This window comes from Giraffa tippelskirchi, chromosome 5, assembly GCF_054371585.1.
Source record: "Giraffa tippelskirchi isolate mGirTip1 chromosome 5, T2T-mGirTip1v1.2.pri, whole genome shotgun sequence".
In the NCBI taxonomy this organism is placed as follows: domain Eukaryota; kingdom Metazoa; phylum Chordata; class Mammalia; order Artiodactyla; family Giraffidae; genus Giraffa; species Giraffa tippelskirchi.
The window spans coordinates 145,261,249-145,279,933 of record NC_137279.1 but is presented as its reverse complement, the minus strand read 5'-3'; the positions used below and the strand labels follow the sequence as shown (position 1 = coordinate 145,279,933).

Here is an 18,685-nt window from a genome sequence, read left to right as displayed (position 1 = left end):
AATTCCCAGCACTGTGCACTGTGCTTGGCACATAGTAATTGCTCAGCAAAGTTTTGTTAAATGCAATGTATGAATAAGTGATTATTAAGAATACAGTCTTTGGACTCAGACTACTTGAGTTCAAATTCTAGTTCTGCCAGTTGAGACTTAACTTTCTGTACTATTATCACATACATAAAATGATAATGATCACAGCTCCTTATTCATGAGACTGTTGAAAGAATTAAATTGTTGTATTCATGGAAAACACATTAAAATCTGATGCACTGTTAATTATCCATAAATGTTCGATGATACTATTTGTAAAGATTTCCCAAAGTAATGTGCACAAAGAATGTCGCCTGCCATTTCAGTAAACAAAGAATGTTGCAGTTAAAAAGCCATCAGCCTCTGGAGTCACCTGGTATACCCTGAGGAGATTCAGGGTGGGGAAAAACAGGATATTGGTCCTAGATAGTTAAGGTGCATATCAAAGGAATAATTTCAGCGAGCCCATACTGTAGAAAAGCACAAAATTCATTAACTTGAGACATCTGGGTTATAACTAGCAGTAATCTTTTGATGTTCAACTACCTGTTGTTTTTTGTTTTTCTGCAAAAACTTCTATCTATCCTGCCTCCTTCTTTACTTCTTTGAAACAGTTCCTCAGAGTTGAGAGGTTGTTTGAGGGCTATATCCTTCAGTAGTGCCCTGAAGAAAACATAATTCCCAAAATTTAGGTTGTGTGTGTTTTTTAGTCAAGTTTTGTTCATAAAGTAAATAAGCAGATGTGTAAGAGCATTTGACAGAACTGAATCTGAATTCTGACTCATTAGAAATAGAGTCTTGGACACATTTGTTGTATAGTAAATGTCATAGAAATTAAAGTTAACAAATGTGAAACTGAGCAGGCCCTCCTGGGTACAAAAGGTTTTCCTTGTCCTCTGTTTCTTATTTGTAGAAAAAGACTGCAAACTTCTAGACCTTTCCTGAGTTCCAGAAGGCAGATTCAGACAGTTACTAATCAGGAAAGAAAGGGAATGCAGAAACAAAGAAAAAGTAGTCAAGAAATAATTGTTGTTTACTCACTACTTTGGGTACAACTCTTTGTAGTCCCATGGACTGTAGCCCACCAGGCTTCTCTGTCCATAGGATTTCCCAAGCAAGCATACTGAAGTGGGTTGCCATTACCTTCTTCAGGGAATGTTTCTGACCCAGGGATCAAAGCTGTCTCCTGTTTGGTAGGTGAATTCTTACCACTGAGCCACCTGGGAAGCCCCAAGAAAAAATAGTACAGCAGTAAAGTGGAGTCCTTGCTACTCCTGAAGGGAGATACATGACAGTGTATCTTTGAGTTCTTCTACAGGAATTGAGGGGCTTCCCTGGGGCTGAACGGTAAAGAATCTGCCTGCCAATGCAGAAGATTTGTGTTTGATCCATGGGTCAGGAAGATCCCCTGGAGAAGGAAATGCAACCCACTCCAGTATTCTTGCCTGGAAAATCCCATGGACAGAGGAGCCTGGTGGACTACAGTCCATGGGATCGCAAAGAGTTGGACACAACTTAGCAACTCGAACAACGACAACATAGGAACTAAGGCCCCTATCTGTCAGTAATGCCTAACGCAGCTCCCAACGCATTACTGACACCTATCCAGGTGGAATTTCATAACTTCAGACTGAGAACAAGATTGCTGGAACACCACTCTGTTATCTCACCACCAACCAACGCTCTGGGAGCTCGGGTCTTTTGAGCCTGAGTTGTCTGTACTCCTTGCTGGGACCTTCAATAAACACTGTACTTTCCTTCACTACAACCCTGTGTCAGTAAGTTGGTGTTGCTGGTTGGCAGATGAGCAGACCAAAGTTTGGTTTGATAACAGATGCTTTGATGATTTGAGTAGAAAAGATCATTGTGGGCTGCAGCAATAATGTTTCCTGAAAGAGACTGTAGGGGAGCAGAATTTGCCACCCTGAAATATGTGTCCTTGGCATATTAAGTGATTCAAGCTGGTTATTTTCTGAATAACAGCAGACAGGGGAAAGGACCTGAGAACCAAGCAGGAGTTGCCTTTTTGCAAGGAATATTTGTAAGGAAAATCTCCTTTTGTAAGGAGATTCTGTAAGGTGTCTCCCTCTCAGAATCCACCTGCAATGCGGGAGACCTGGGTTTGATCCCTGGGTTGGGAAGATCTCCTGGAGAAGGGATAGACTACCCACTCCAGTATTCTGGCCTGGAGAATTCTATGGACTGTACAGTCCATGGGGTTGCAAAGAGTTGGACATGACTGAGCAACTTTCACTTTCATTTTTCATTCCCTCTCAGTGGCTTCCCTGGTGACTCAGTGGTAAAGAATCCACCTGCCAATACAGGAGACATGGGTTCCATCCCTGAGTTGGGAAGATCCCATAGAGAAGGAAACGGCAACCCACTCCATTATTCTTGCCTGGGACATCCCACAAACAGAAGAACCTGGCAGGCTACAGTCCATGGGGTGGGAAAAGATTTGGACATAACTTGGCAAATAAATAACAATAACAGTAACTCCCTCTCAACACCTGGAAGAGGAGGGTGACCAAATTTCTAGAAATTTTTACCAATGGAGAGGGCAAGGATGTAATCCCTCATCACAGTCATCCAGGTTGACTGTGCTTTTCCTGGTAATCTCCCATAACTAACTCTTCTCTCACTCAGCATCCTCTTTTGTATTGAACTGAGGGTGTTGTTAAAGGTGAGGATGAGGTAGAAACTACTAGGCAGTCTGTGTAGAACTCTGAGACCTGAGTCTTGTTTTCAGTAAATATCCCACTCCATTGTTCTTAATTCCAGGAATGTGTCTTTGGTCTGATGGATTATAGGCACGATGGATCCAGGGAAGGGCAGTAATTAAATTCTATTCCATATGCTTGAGGGAAAAACAACTGGTGATCATTAATCTTAAACCCATACATCTGGTCCATGGTAAGATGGCCAGAAGACATGAAAAAAGGGAGAGACTTAATCCAAGGATCAAGTTTAGTTCAGTCCCTTAGTCATGTCCAACTCTTTGCCACCCCAAGCATTGCAGCACACCAGTCTTCCCTGTCCATCACCAACTCCCAAAACTTGCTCAAACTCATGTCCATTGAGTCAGTATGCCATCCAACCATCTCATCCTCTGTTGTCCCCTTCTCCTCTCGCCTTTAATCTTTCCCAGCATCAGGGTCTTTGCATGTCTAATGAGTCAGTTCTTTGCATCAGGTGGCCAAAGTATTGGGGTTTCAACTTCAGCATCAGTCCTTCCAATGAATATTCGGGATTGATTTCCTTTAGGATTGACTGGTTGGATCTCCTTGCTGTCCAAGGGACTCTCGAGAGTCTTCTCCAACACCACAGTTCCAAAGAATCAATTTTTCGGCACTCAGCTTTCTTTATAGTCCAACTCTCACATCCATACATGACTACTGGAAAAACCATAGCCTTGACTAGATGGACCTTGTTGTTAAAGTAATGTCTCTCCTTTTAATATGCTGTCTAGTTTTGTCATAGCTTTTCTTCCAAGGAGCAAGCATCTTTTAATTTCATGGCTGCAATCACCATCTGCATTTTGGAGCCCCCGAAAATAAAGTCTCTTACTTTTTCCATTGTTTCCCCATCTATTTGGCATGAAGTGATGGGACCGGATGCCATGATCTTAGTTTTCTAAATGCTGAGTTTTAAGCCAACTTTTTCACTCTCCTCTTTTACTTTCATCTAGAGACCCTTTAGTTCTTCAATTTCTGCCATAAGGGTGGTGTCATCTGCATATCTGAGGTTATTGATATTTCTCCCAGCAGCCTTGATTCCAGCTTGTGCTTCATCCAGCCCAGTGTTTCTCATGATGTACTCTGCATATAAGTGAAATAAGCAGAGTGACAATATACAGCCTTGACGTATTCCTTTCCCTGTTTGGAACCAGTCTGTTGTTCCATGTCCCGTTCTAACTGTTGCTTTTTGATCTGCATACAGATCTCTCAGGAGGCAGGTCAGGTGGTCTGGTATTCCCCTTTCTTTCAGGATTTTCCAGGTTGCTGTGATCCACACAGTCAAAGGCTTTGGCATAGTCAATAAAGCAGAAGTAGATGTTTTTCTGGAATTCTTTTGCTTTTTCGATGATCCAACGGATGTTAGCAATTTGATCTCTGGTTCCTCTGCCTTTTCTAAAATCCAGTTTGAACATCTGGAAGTTCACAGTTCATGTACTGTTGAAGCCTGGCTTGGAGAATTTTGAGTATTACTTTGCTAGTGTGTGAGATGAGAGCAATTGTGTGGTAGTTTGAGCATTCTTTGGCATTGACTTTCTTTGGGATTGGAATGAAAACTGACCCTTTCCAGTCCTGTGGCCACTGGTGAGTTTTCCAAATTTTCTGGCATATTGAGCTCAGCACTTTCACAGCAACATCTTTTAGGATTTGAAATAGCTCAACTGGAATTCCACCACTGCCACTAGCTTTGTTTGTAGTGATGCTTCCTAAGGCCCACTTGACTTCGCATTCCAGGATGTCTGGCTCAAGGTGAGTGATCACACCACTGTGGTTGTCTGGGTCATGAAGATATTTTTTGTATAATTCTACTGTGTATTCTTGCCACCTGTTAGGTAGTCAGAATAGGGGAAAGAAGTCCAGAATGGCGGTGGCTAAAAGACAAGAAAGGGAAAAGCTTGTGAAAATAGAACAAACGAAGGTCCAAGGACCAGAGTGAGGACATCAGGCTCCTGGCTGGCCCAATTTACATAGGGCAGGCCCAAGGGGAGGAAAAAACATATGAAAAGAAGAGCCAAAGGGCCGGTACTCTTGCACGTGCACTCTCTTGCGCGCGCTCTCTCTCTTGCTCTCTCTTCTCTTTGTGTCTTTTGGGTCAGCATGCCCTCATGCCTCGAGGATGTAGTTTCCTTTATTTTCTAAATAAAACTGAGCTGTAACACAGAGCTGCTACACTGATCTGTCTGAGAGCTGTGACACACCACGGGCTTTAACATCCGTCACTTCAAATTTTTATTGTGATGAGACAGAACCAAGGAAATTACCCACTCCCCTGACATGTATGGTGCCATGACTCGGATTTAACCTGGCTGAAACAACTTCGGTGCTGGCCCCTGCAAGGAGAAGGCCAAGCACAGCAGGAGCCCAACTCGGCGAAAGCTCCCATGGTAGAAGCAGAACCTGAAGAAAACCCAGCACAGGGAAGTGACAAGAAGCCCAGCGTGCTAGAAACAGGGACAGTGAAAAAAGAACTCAGCAGAAAGCTCACGTGGCTCAGTCTCGAGATTGAGTCTTCTCAGATTCGAGAAGACCTCTGGTTAAGGTAGGAGGTCCTCGCTCCTATGGCTGGAGGGACATATGCCTAACAAAATCTTAATTCCTTTACAATCTCTCGTTTCTTGTTTCCTAGAAACCCCTGCGAACAGGCAAGCAGCAGTGGGCACAATTGAGGGACTCTGGAGAGGCTACTCCTCAATATGTCCCAAAGGCTCCACTCTCTGCTGAGTCCCAGTAGCTGTTACCCAAGCCAGTGAGGGTTCTTCTGTCCTTAATCTTCTTTGTGCCAAAGATCAGGCCAATGAAAACTGTGAGCACAGGTCAAGTATTTAGCAGATTTTCTGCCAGGCTATGAAGTGGATTCCTTGGCATGTTTTTCCCACTGCTTTTTCCTCCCTGTCCTTCAGCTCCTCTCTCCCGCGACTTGAGTCCATCCAAAACTCATGATGCCTGGCTTCAGGACCTAATGGAGCTCAGGCTCTGATGTCTCATTGCAAAAACTCAGTGAGAGACACAGCAATAGGTAAGAGGTGGATTTGTTAGGATTCAGAGAGAAGCACACTCTGCAGGGTGTGGGCCATCGCAGAGGGCAAGGGCTCTGGTCATGGAATGGGTCTAGGTTTTGCGAGCTGGGTGAATTCATATGCTAATGAGTGGGAGAATCATCCCACCCATTGGGGAACCACCCACTCCACCTTCTTTTGACAGCACCTTGGAGCTGTCCTGCCATCTCTGGGTATGTCATTTAGCTTACAGATTGGGTATTAAGTTTTACTTGAATTTGACTTGTCATCTTGGACCCAATTGATTTTAATCAGTTTATGTTATGCCCTTGCACTATGTCATTTTTTCAAAAGTTGTGCCCTGCCCCCTTCCCTCCTGTTTCATGCTCTTTTCCTGAGCCCTGTCCAGGCCCACAATGTTGCCTCTACAATCTTCTGGAGGGACAACCAGAAAATACTTGGCCCTAGGGAGGGAAATACTGTATAATAACCACTCCCTCTAGATATTCAGGCCTTCATCGTCCATGTTTCCTACAACATGTGCAACATCAGCACTCTCAGTGAACCCACTAGGGTGGGAGACAGGCACACAATACCTGCTAGAAGTCCATCTATTGGCATCCCTTCAAAGGCAATTGGGCTTCCAGAGGTAATGCTGAGCACCCTGTCTCATGCAAGAAACTTTTCTTTAAAAAAAGAAGTTTAAAACGAAAGAAAACATAATCTTTTATAATTTAAACTGCTATTGTGCTTTTTTATATTTGCAGTCCGTTGTTTTTTTTTTTTTAGTTCTACCAGTTTATTGCTACCAACCCATCTCTCTCCACCTTCACGCGTGGACGTGCTCAGTCATGTAACCCCATGGACTGCAGCTCGCCGGGCTCCTCTGCCCATGGACTTTTCCAGGCAAGAATATTAGAATGAGTTGCCATTTCCTTCTCCAGGTGCAGTCACTTTTTTTAACTGATACAAGTGAATGTAAGTGCAGGTAAGTTTGCAGATATTGGTGGCAGGATGCTGAGAAAATTTCTAACAGCTTCTGCAGGAGATAAGATAAAGCTTAGTTTGAGGGAGTAAATTGTGGGGAAGAACATCTGAGAAGAATAGAACAATTTGGCATACCTATTGTGGAGTCTAAGAGAAAGAGATAACAAGAGATGCTGAAAGAATTCTGAGCATTGTTATGGCGAAACAGTGTTGAAGACAATGTATGTATAGGAGAATCAAGCTGGGAATTAATTTATTTTACTCAGTCAATGCATAAGACCAGAGAAAGCAGGCAATTAAATTGATCTTTAGTGTATGCTTTGTAAGAAGGTTTTGCGAGGATAAGAAGTTGAAGAGAAAATAATGTATTACGGATTCTAGCCAGAATAAGGATGGATAGGGTGAAGGGAGGAAACTGATCATCTCACTCGACTACTAAAATCCTTGCGATGGGCTTCCACTTCTTGTAGAAGAACATCCAAATCCTCAACATGCCAACATGGGAATGATCTGACCTATGACTGTTTCTAACCTCCTCTGGCGTCACTCTTCCTTTTGTGCTCTGCACTGAAGCCATGCACAAAGTGGGCCAGAAGAAAGTAATCTAGGTATATGGTTTTTGATAAATTTTATTCCATTCCTCTCCGATGTGCATCCCCCCAGCCTGGCTTTATAGTCAAATCTTTTTGGTTTCTGCAAGATCATTTTCCAGTAGCCTGGCCCCTTTTCTCTGTTACTAGCAACACCCAGTGTTAATTTTTTCATCTTTTCTTTTCCTTGAAGCTTAATCGGTCTCTCTGCCTCCATTCTCTTATCTCCTTAATTCATCTCCACACTCACAAATGCCTTGGTTACGTTACTGTTACACAAAGCAAAGAATATTATTCTTCTATTCCGAAAGCTTATTTAACAAAGTACAAGTTCTCCATGTCCCGCAAAGTTGTCTACTCTCTGGCCCCAGCTCACCTTTCCAGCCCCCTCTCTCTCTACTCTGCCCTCAGCACTTAATGTTCTAATCAAATTGTGCTTTTCACAATTCCTTAAATATGTCATGTATGTTCATATTTGTTGTTCACATTGTTTCTTCTATGTTGAATACTCTACTTTTCATCTTCACCTTAAGGAATAGAGTCTTATTTATCCCTTAAGGCCTAGCCTATGTGGTATTCACTCCAATCTCCTACTGACAAGTAATTGCTTCTTTTTGTGCATTACATAGCATGACTTTTGTGCCTTATCATTAATATTTATTTTATTTACCTCATATCTTGGTAAACTGTGTGGATGTCTATCTCCCTACTAAACTAGATGGTCCGTTAGGGTGGAGACTTTGGGCTTAACCACTGTAATGAGAGCTTAGCTCATTGTTTATTGATGAACAACTCCTTGGCTAGAGTGGTAAAGTGAAAAGTGAAAGTGTTAGTCACTCAGTTGTGTCCAACTCTTTGTAACCCTAGGGACTGTAGCCCACCAGGCTTCTCTGTCCATGGAATTCTCTAGGCAAAAGTACGGGAGTGGGTAGCCATTCCCTTCTCCAGAGCAGTAAAAGATAGGACTGAAAGACAGGGCACTTCGGGATTAGGTTAGGGAGTCCCTGAAGTCTCTTGTAGGCAGCATATATTTGGGTCTTGAGTTTTTTTGGCATCCAGTCGCTCTGTGCTTTTTGATTATTGAGTTCAATCCATTTACTTTTAGGGTAATTATTGATATTTACCTGCCTCCTGAGAAATCTGTATGCAGGTCAAGAAGCAACAGTTAGAACCAGACATGGAAAAATGGACTGGTTCCAAATTGGAAAAGGAGTACATCAGGGCTGTATAGTGTCACCTTGCTTGTTCAAACGCAGAATACATCATGCAAAATTCCAGGCTGGATGAAGCACAGCTGGAATCAAAATTGCAGGAAGAAATATCAATAACCTTAGATATGCAGATGACACCACCCTTATGGCAGAAAGTGAAGAGGAACTAAAGATCCTCTTGATGAAACTGAAAGAGGAGAGTGGAAAAGCTGGCTTAAAACTCAACATTCAAAAAATGAAGATCATGGCCTCTGGTCCCATCACTTCATAGCAAATAGATGGGGAAACAATGGAAACAGTGAGATACTTTATTTTGGGAGGCTCCAAAATCGCTGCAGAAATTAAAAGACCCTTGCTCCTTGGAAGAAAAGTTATGACAAACCTAGACAGAATTTTAAAAAGCAGAGACATGACTTTACTGACAAAGGTCCATATAGTCAAAGCTGTGGTTTTTCCAGTAGTCATGTATGGATGTGAGAATTGGGCTATAAAGAAAGCTGAGCGCCGAAGAATTGATGCTTTTGAACTGTGTTGGAGAAGACTCTTGAGAGTCCTTTGGACAGCAAGGAGATCAAATCAATCAATCCTAAAGGAAATCAGAGTTGAATATTCACTGGAAGGATTGATGCTGAAGCTGAAGCTCTAATACTTTGGCCACCTGATGCAAAGAACTAACTCATTGGAAAAGACTCTGATACTGGGAAAGATTGAAGGTGGGAGGAGAAGGGGGCAACAGAGGATGAGATGGTTGGATGGCATCACTGACTTGATGGACATGAGTTTGAACATGTTGTTGATGGACAAGGAAGCCTGGTGTGCTACAGTCCATGGGGGTTGCAAAGAGTCAGACACAACTGAGTGACTGAACTTAAGTAAACTGATTGATGTTTAAGGACTCTCTAATGATGTCTTACTAATTGCTTTCTGACTTTTTTGTATTTCCACTATTTTTTTTTCTCCTTCCTACCTTTGTGAATTGGTAATTTTCCATGGTGGTATGTCTAATTCTTCTCTCTTTATGTTGTATAAATCTATTATAGATTTTTGTGTTATGGTTACCATGTGATCACATGTGCATGCTTGTCTCTTCAGTCACATCCCACTCTTTGGAACCCTATGGACTGTAGTCTGCCAGGCTCTTCTGTACATGGGATTCTCCAGGTAAGAATACTGGAGTAAGTTGCCATACCCTCTTCCAGGGAACCTTCTCCACCCAGGGATCTAACATGAGTCTCCTGCATTGCAGGCAGATTCTTTACCACTGAGCCGCTGGGGAAGACCATGGTTACTATGAGACTTACCCAAAACATAGATAAAATAATCCATTTTATCCTGATAGAAACTTAACTTCAATTGCGTATAAAAGCTTCACTTTTTTGCTTCTGTCCTTTTATGATTTTGATGTCACAATTTATCTCTTTTTATATTGTGTATTTGTTAAGTTACAGTGGCTATAGTTATTTTTAAAACTTGTGTTTAACCTTTGTACTGTAGTTAAATGGTTAACATACCTCATGTTACAGAATCAGTCTTTTTTTAAGTTTAAAAAAATGTTTATTTATTTATTTTTGGCTGTGCTAGATCTTCGTTGCTACACAGGCTTTTCTCTAGTTGTGGAGAGCAGGGGCTACTCTCGAGTTGCAGTACACGAACTTCTCATTGCAGTGGCTTCTCTTGTGTGGAGCATGGGCTATAGGGCACACGGGCTTCAGTAGTTGCAGCCTGTGGGCTCAGTAGTTGCAGTTCCCAGGCTCTGGAGCACAGGCTCAATAGTTGTGGCCCATGGGCTTAGCTGCTTTGCAGCATGTGGGATCAAACCCATGTCTCCTGCATTGGCAGACAGATTCTTTACTACTAAGCCATGAAGAAGCCCAGAATTAGCCTTCTAAATCTGACTGTATATTTACCTTTACCAGTATGCTATGTATTTTCATATGTTTTCATGTCTAATTAGAATCTTTTCATTTCTGCTTGAAGAATTCCTTTCAGCATTTCTTGCAAGGCAGGATAAACTCTCAGAAAGTTTTTGTCTGGAAAAGTCCTTTTTCTGGTTCATATCTGAAGGACATGCTTGCTGGATAAAGTATTCCTGACTGGCATTTTTTTCTTTTAAAACTTTGACTATATCACTCCACTTTCTCCTAGCCTATAGGGTTTCTGCTGAGAAATTTACTGATAGCCTAATGCAGGTTCTTTTGCAGTTTACAACCTTTTTTTCCTTTGCTGGTTTTAAAATTATACTTGTCTTTGATTTTTGACAGTTTCATTATAATGTGCCTTGGAGAAGGCCTTTTTGCACTGAGATAATGGAATAATCTATTCGCTTTGTGAACTTGTATGTCTAAGTCTCTTCCCAGGCTTGGGAAATTCTCAACCATTTTTTTTCTTTAAATAGCCTTTCTGCCCCTTTCTCCCCTCTGTTCCATCTGGAACTTCAATTACTCTAATATTTGTACATTTAGTGATGTCCCATAGATGATGCAGGCTTTCTTCTCTCTTTTGCATTCGTTTCCCTTTGTTCTCCTTAGACTGGATTATTTCAAAGTTCCCATCCTTTAAGATCCTTGATTCATTCTATCTTTGGTCTGTTCTGCTGTAGACGCCCTCTATTGCATTTTTCATTAAGTTCATTGACTTCTTCAGCCCTGGACTTTCCGTTTGGTTCTTTTCAGTAATTTCCATTTTCACTAAAAGTCTCATTTTGTTCAGGTATTGTTTTTCAGATTTCAATGAATCGTACTTTTTGGTCACTCATTGAGTTTCCTCAAATAGCTACCTTGAATTCTTTATCAGATAAATTGCAAAATTCCATTTCTTTGAATTCGCATTCTGGAGGATTATGGTGATCTTTTGATAATAACGAGTTTCCTTGATTGTTCATGTTCCTGAGGGTTTTGCATTTCTGTTCTTGCCTTTGAGGAGGCAGATACGTCAAAACTTTACTTTTTGACTTCTGGTGGAAGATTTTTTTGTTGGTCCTGCTTACGTGAGCTGCTTTTTCCAGCCGTATATGGATATACCTGCTTCACTCTTCTTGCTCCCTCTTGTGGCAGAATTCTTAAATTGTATGTCTTTTCTGGTTCTTAAAACTCAGTAGGCTGGCTGTTGGCAACCTTCCTTTTGTTTTCCAGAAGGTGGCGCTAAAACTCAAGTTTGTGGTTTCTCTCTTGCCCACAGACACGGGCCAGTTTTCTGAAGGGACTCCCTGTTCAGGTGAGCTTGCTTTCTCTACTGTACTGAGGAGCAGGCACCAGGAGTCAGCTGCAGAGTGTGGGGGAAGTGCTGGTTTAGCTCTCGGGGCCTTGACGGTGCCCATGGGCCAGGTTGGGCTATCCTTGGATGAGGTTTTTCTAGCGGCTCACGAGTGAGCTTCCTGCCGGAGTCCTGATGGTAGTCAGCAGGAATCTCACTCCCTTAATGCCCTTTGATATTCCCTTCTGCCCCCTTCTTGATCTTCTCCCTCCCCCCAGTCATGGGGGTCCAACCTGAATGCTCTGGGTGCCACAGGACAGTAACCGGCTTCTCCAGCAGTGTTCCACATAGCTGAGGTAGCCAGGCACTCACCCACCATTCTCCCGTTTCCTCCGTGGGATAGGTCACCGCTGCTAGTTCAGCTTCACAGCTGTGCTGCTTTGGAGGCCAGGCAAAGCTCTTCTTCTCTGCGATACATCAAAACTTATATTCTTTTTTGTTCAAATGAAGAGCTGGAATCTTTTTTTAGGAAGGTTGGACTTGTATTAAGTCTATCCTGGTGTTCCTCCACCAGGATCATGAGGGACTATGGCTAATTCACAAGCTCCTGTTAGCTCCACTGCTGGCATCAAGGTATGTCTGCCTATTACCCAGTGCGCAGATGGGCAAGACTCCTCCTCGGCCCCTTTAAGTATTGTGTTGAATCCCTAGATAGATGCCTAATTAAGTTGTTTAAAAGGAAGGGGACAAAAAGAGGGCTGTCTTAGGATGCTGACATCATTCTCTTGCTTCTGAGTGTCTACTATGAATTGGAAGGGAACTTACAGTCCATCTGATTAAACTTCTCCAGTTTAAATATAAGGAAACTGAAACACAGTAACTTGAACCAATTTGATGTACATGCAAGTGAAAGTGAAGTCGCTCAGCCGTGTCCGATTCTTTTCCACCCAGTGAACTGCAACCCGCTAGGCTCCCTCATCCGTGGGATTCTCCAGGCAAGAATACTGGAGTGGGTTTCCATTTCCTTCTCCAGGGGATCTTCCTGACCCAGGGATCAAACTCGGGTCTCCCGCATTGCAGGCAGATTCTTTACTGTCTGAGTCACCAGGGAATCCCAAGTAAGCAGTTGAAAAAAAAAAAAAAAAAAACTACGAGAGATTCCTTCCATTGTTACCTAATCCAACGTTTCCCAAGTTTAATACAAAATTTTTACACATTTGATTGTATGAGACAATATTGATGGCATTCTGGAACTAACCCTGATGACCAAACTCAAAACTCTAAGATATGAAGGAATTCCTTGGCAGTCCAGTGACTGGGACTCTGAGCTTTCACTGCCAATGGTGTGGATTCAATCCCTGGTTGGGGATCTGAGGTCCCACAAACTGTGAGACCAAAAAAAGAGGTTCCCCTTCAATTCAGGCCCTCATTGCTTTATATCTGATATTATAAAAACCTTCCTTCCTAGCTTGTTTCCTTGCTTTCATAGTTTCCTCTCTATAAATTCATCTCACAGATCTGTAAGACCACCTGCCACCTCCTTAACCTAAAATGCATGTCTCATTTCATCAGTCACTTAATTTAAAACTCCGGACTACTCTTCATTGGCTTCCAGAATAGAATAGTGATTGAAGGATAAGAGGTCTAGATTCAAATCATGGCTCTTCCCTGTCACTTTCTTTGATATTGCAAGCTGTGTTTCAAGTAACTCACTTAAACACTATGACCTTTGATTTATACAACTGATGAATGGGAATGAGAGTTTAAGATTTAGATACTAGAGTTCAATCAAATCTAAAAATCTCCCTTCCACATAGCTTAATTACTTGAATAGTTAATGGAAAAAAGCAACTTTTTAAAGCAGCAAAAACATATCGACCGCCATCAAACAAGGGGAAAGGTCATGTCATAACCTTCAAAAATTGGAAACTATCAAAGAAAAATACACAAGTTTCCAAAAATTTACAGAACAAAGCTCGGAGCAGTATGGCAAGACTTTTAACATCATCCTCCAAACTATGTAGGGAAGATAAATAAACAAGATTCTGAAAACTTTAAACCACCCTCCCAATCTGCCCTGAAACCTGGGAAAGAGAGATTCAGATGAGATATGAAGACAGAGAACTTTGCAACAGGGGCAAAGTTTTACCCTAACTACCTCTTTGTCCTGCCAGAAAAGGGAACCCTTTGACTCTCTTTCAGCTGGTGGAAAATGCAGAGGATAGCAGAACAATCATAAACACCCAGAGTTAATTATTTCCAACAATAAATGGGGATTTAGCAGAAAGGAAGAAAAAAAAAAGGGAATAATTAGGACAAGAGTCTCTGAGGGAGGGAAAGTAGAGAAGAGGCATTCTTAATGCTTGAAGGGAAGTAACCTACACATGTATTATTGATACAGGGCAAAACTCTCCTTTTTGGCTCATCTTTTCCTCAGAGGAAGACAGAGTGGGGGTTGGGAGGAAGAGAAATTGCTGATTGGAAGAAATGGGTGTTTGTGGGAAGGAAAAATTGATAACACTGGAGTAGAGACTCCAGTAAAAAACAAACAAACAAACTAAACAAAACAAAATTTTAGATTACCTTCTCTAAGGGAAACAAAGAAGTCAGGGCTCCAAGATGACCAGCAGGAATAATCCAAAACACATTGATATTCTTAGTGTGATAGAAACAAACCCCAGCGTCTGGACAGAGTTTAGCATAGGAAACATTTAATGAAATCCCAGGAGGGCAGAGTGCAGGTCTCCCAACAAAGGCTGTACACAGCCACAGCTGAGCTCTTCCCTCCTGTGTGAACCTAAGGTAATAGCTAAGCAAGTGGGATTCATCCGCACTGTAGCAAAGCAAATAGAAGCTGCTCATATGCCATATAAAAAAGATGAAAAGAAAGGGCACAATAACTTTGCAAACACATATTGGCAAAAATAAATAAATATTAGAAAGGAGAACACAGATGAAGAAAGCATTCTGGAAGTTAGCAGAGCCCCAAAAAGAAAATATTCTTCCTCATACAGACATTAATGAGAACATAAAATTAATTTTTAAAAGTAAAGTGTAAAGCAATATTGAAGATTAAAAGGGAGAATGCAAATCTCAGAAAAACTGAGAACCATGTAACACTGTATTAGAACTAAAAAAGCTAGAAAGCACAAAAATAGCTCTATTGAGTGTAATTTCAAACGCCAAACCCATTCTAATTTAAATTTCTTCTAGCCACTAAGCCACAGTGAAGAATCCACCCACCAGGGTGGAGATGCAGGTTCAATCCCTGGGTCAGGAAGATTCCTTGGAGGAGGAAATGGCAACCCACTCCAGTATTCTTCCCTGGGAAATCCCATGGACAGAGGAGATTGGCAGGCTACAGTCTATGGGGTTGCAAGAGTCAGACAGTTAGCAACTAAAGAACAACAACATCCTCTAACCCATGTGGGGTAGCAGGTCAAAACTGGCTTGTCTTCTTTCCTGGCTCCATCTCACCAATTTTCTAGTCGCCGTTTCTAATATCTAGAGGGTGGGAGGGTAAGTAATGGATGGGTGTGTGTGTGTGTTAGTTGCTCAGAGGTGTCCAACACTGGGACCCCATGGACTATAGCCTGCCAGGCTCCTCTGTCCATGGGGTTCTCCAGGCAAGAATACTGGAGTGGGTAGCCATTTCCTTCTCCAGGGGATCTTCCCGACCCAGAGATCAAACCAGGGTCTCCTTCATTGCAAGCAGATTCTTTACTGTCTGAGTTACCAGGGAAGCCCCACCAGGGTCATGCGGCACAGTTTTGTGGAGGTACAGTTGTAATCTACTGGCGGGGCCCTCTAGGTGGCAGTAGTAATTGCTTACGATGGGGTACTTTTGTCAGTTCTTTATAAATTACGTGGTTGCCTGGTCTGCCCTTCTTTCTGTCTGGCTCCTGGATTTCTGGAACCTATTCTCTGTTCCTGCTCCTCAGGTAGCACACATGGTTAGTATCATTTCCACAGAGTCCTTACCAAACCTCAAAAACATACACCTTTATCCTGCTATGGGAGGAAGGACAGCCCAGTCTCAACGTAGCCACCTGTGTGTTCAGCTACCAGGTGGGGCCGTTCCAGCCACAGCATCTCACCATTAGAATAATCATTGATAAGACCCTCACATTCCTAAAGATGTGCATAAAACTCACTAAGTAGCCCCCTAAAAAAATTCTCCTTGATTTGAGAAGAGGAGGCATCTATTATATTCTGTACCTTTTAGTAGCAGTATTAGCAGTAGCAGTCATACAGGGCAGTTTGTCAGGTCCAAGTTTGAGAAGAGGTAAAAAGACAGCTTGGCCTCCATTCAAGCTTTCTTTCTTTTTTGTTATTCAAGGTTTCTTTTACTCCTGTTTACTCCCAAAGCAGTAAATACATTGCTGTTGATAAAAATAAAAAAGAGGTCAGAGGATGCAGCTCCCCATGCTTTAAATGCATTCCACAGAAGTTCATTCAAAGTTCATTGGAACTGGCAGCCTGCCAGTTTTCCAGGTTGGAAAAGAATGTGGACCTCATACCAGCCATGTCAACATCCAGAAACAACTTAGAACACCAATATGCAAGGGTACTAAATCGCTTCAGTCATGTCTAACTCCGTCTGACTCCATGGACTAGCTTGCCAGGCTCCTCGGTCCATGGGTTCTCCAGGCAAGAATACTGGAGTGGGTTGCCATACCCTCCCCCAGGGGATCGTCCTGACCCAGGGAACGAACCAGCATCTCTTATGTGTCCTGACCCAGGGAACGAACCAGCATCTCTTATGTTTCCTGCTTTGGCAGATGGGTTCTTTACCACTAGTGCTACCTTGGAAGCCCAACAGAAGGCAATAATTCTGCTATGCAGAGAGCCACATTCTCCAAGACTCTGAAATTCTTGCCATACTGGCACCTAGCAAATGCCTCTTCTCTGAGCAAGTTCTGAGTGCCTAGAAGTTTCTATCTGTTTAGGGGATTTCTACTATAGAGGAATACATTCTTCTCCTTCCCCTTCCAGACGGAGTAGTAAGGTGAGTGAAATGCAAAGTACTCTGTCACCTCTTCTCCAAAGAAACCTCTTTCTCTTCAACCTCAGCTTTGTGTGTAGACTGAAAGTGAGTGAACAGCTAAAACTGGCAGAACTAGGGCCTCCCTGGTGGCTCAGTGGTGAAGATGCAGGAGAGACACAGGTTCGATCCCTGGTCAGGGAGGATCCCACATGCCTCGGAGCAACTAAGCCCATGGACCACAACTATTGAGCTTGTGCTCTAGAGACCAGGAAGCACAACTACTGAGCCCTTGTGCCTCAACTATGAGGCCCACACACCCTAGAGTCCAAGAGAAATCACCACAATGAGAATTCCGTGCACAGCAAGAGACAGAAGTCCTGGCTTGTCACAAAGTAATAAAAAAGCAATAAAGCAAAGCAAAAAGCAAAGTTTAAAGACAAATATTTATATTGCAATCAGTTAAGACTACTGTCCATCACTTTCTTTCTTTTTTAAAATTGTGTTTATTTTTTTATTAGCTGCACTGGGTCTTTATTGTTGCATGGGCTTTATTGGCGCTTCCCTACCAACTGAGCTACTTAAAAAAAAAGTAATAGACAGTAGTCTTAGCTGATTGTAATATAAATATTTGTCTTTTAAAAAGCTGACAGAACTAGTTTAGGACCATATACTTAGAATGTTCTACATGAATGGTCTGGTACCTGTCTTTAAAATTAGAAGAATATATCATTTTGTTGTCAGCTTTAGGGGTCTCCAATAGAGCATCTTGTTGTTTTTCTACCATACCCTGTTATTTGTCAACATTATCCTGACTTATGTTATTACTGATAGGGTATTTGTGATTTCTGTTAGGCAGAAACTGTATCACCCATTCTTATTTTCTCCACAGTGCCTAGGATGGCACTTTGCTCACTGAAAACAGGTTATAAATGCTTGAGAAACTGAATTTAATTTTAAGAAAGGACCAATTTTTTTCCCCCTTTCTCCTTTCTACCTGTAAATATACTACCCACCTTTCAGTACTAGAATAAGGCTACCTTTTCCATGAAGTGGTTCAGCTCCATTTCAACCCCATTAATTTCTCCTTGTCTCTGAACTCCTCTAAAACTATTAGTATGATGTTTAGTATCATCCTCCAAATTTTTATTTATCTTAATTCTTCAGGGAGACCTTGAGTTCCTCAAGGATATGAGTCATCTTACACTTATTTCTTTAGAGAAGGCCTTAACTAACGTTTAATAAACCCTCAAATAAACACCATGTTAAATCAGATAAGTATCTCTTCTGCATATATTTGAGAAGAGACCACTCCTTTTTTGGTTTGTGTTTTATATTGCCCTGATCTAATGAAATTCAGACAAGTATCACTGTCAGAGGATGTTAGAGCAAGAGGGGACTTCAGCGATTATCAGTTCTGCACAGTTTACCCCATTTTCATGTAGCATTACATTACAAAGCCTGTCTCCCTTCACCCTCTGCTGGCCATTCTAGTAACTGCACTTTCTTGCATCTCATTTCAGAATGACTATCATTTCTCCACGGAGAAGGCAATGGCAACCCACTCCAGTACTCTTGCCTGGAAAATCCCATGGACGGAAGAGCATGGTAGGCTGCAAGTTCCTGAATTGTCTAAAGTCAATTTTTTTAATTATACAAAATATAATACCATTTGTTTATGCTCCAGAAAAATTGAAATTCTTCCACTCACAGGTAATATTCATTTAGGCATTTGCGTTCTGGAGCCAGATTTGCTGTGTCCATAAGCCAGATCTTCCATTTCTTGGCTTGGGTTTAACATCCTAACATCTCTGGTCCCAGTTTCTTGATCTGACAAAATGAGAAGAAGAAGAAGAAGAAGAATGACTTTGTAAGATTGTTTGGAAGGTCAGTGAATTAATGCTGGCAAAATACTTGGGACAGTACCTGGGAAAAAGCAAGTTCTCACTGTTCTTATTGTTTG

General features: G+C 42.0%; 2 protein-coding genes across 3 annotated transcripts in view; both read right to left on the bottom strand.

Moving 5' to 3' along the window:
- Positions 1–4,952, bottom strand: part of LOC145506175 (uncharacterized) — a 33,895-nt gene extending 28,943 nt beyond the window's left edge. The window contains exons 1-2 of the mRNA XM_081490197.1: positions 2,577–4,952; positions 574–690 (exon numbers count right to left, since the gene is read on the bottom strand). The gene's annotated coding sequence lies outside the window, so the exon portion shown is untranslated. The remainder of the gene's footprint in view (positions 1–573; positions 691–2,576) is intronic.
- SLC44A5 (solute carrier family 44 member 5) overlaps positions 1–18,685 on the bottom strand; it is a 471,569-nt gene that overhangs the window by 432,734 nt on the left and 20,150 nt on the right. For both annotated transcript variants that reach the window (XM_081490175.1, XM_081490170.1), the window contains 2 exons: positions 18,434–18,552; positions 15,957–16,120 (listed from right to left, as the gene is read on the bottom strand). The gene's annotated coding sequence lies outside the window, so the exon portion shown is untranslated. The remainder of the gene's footprint in view (positions 1–15,956; positions 16,121–18,433; positions 18,553–18,685) is intronic.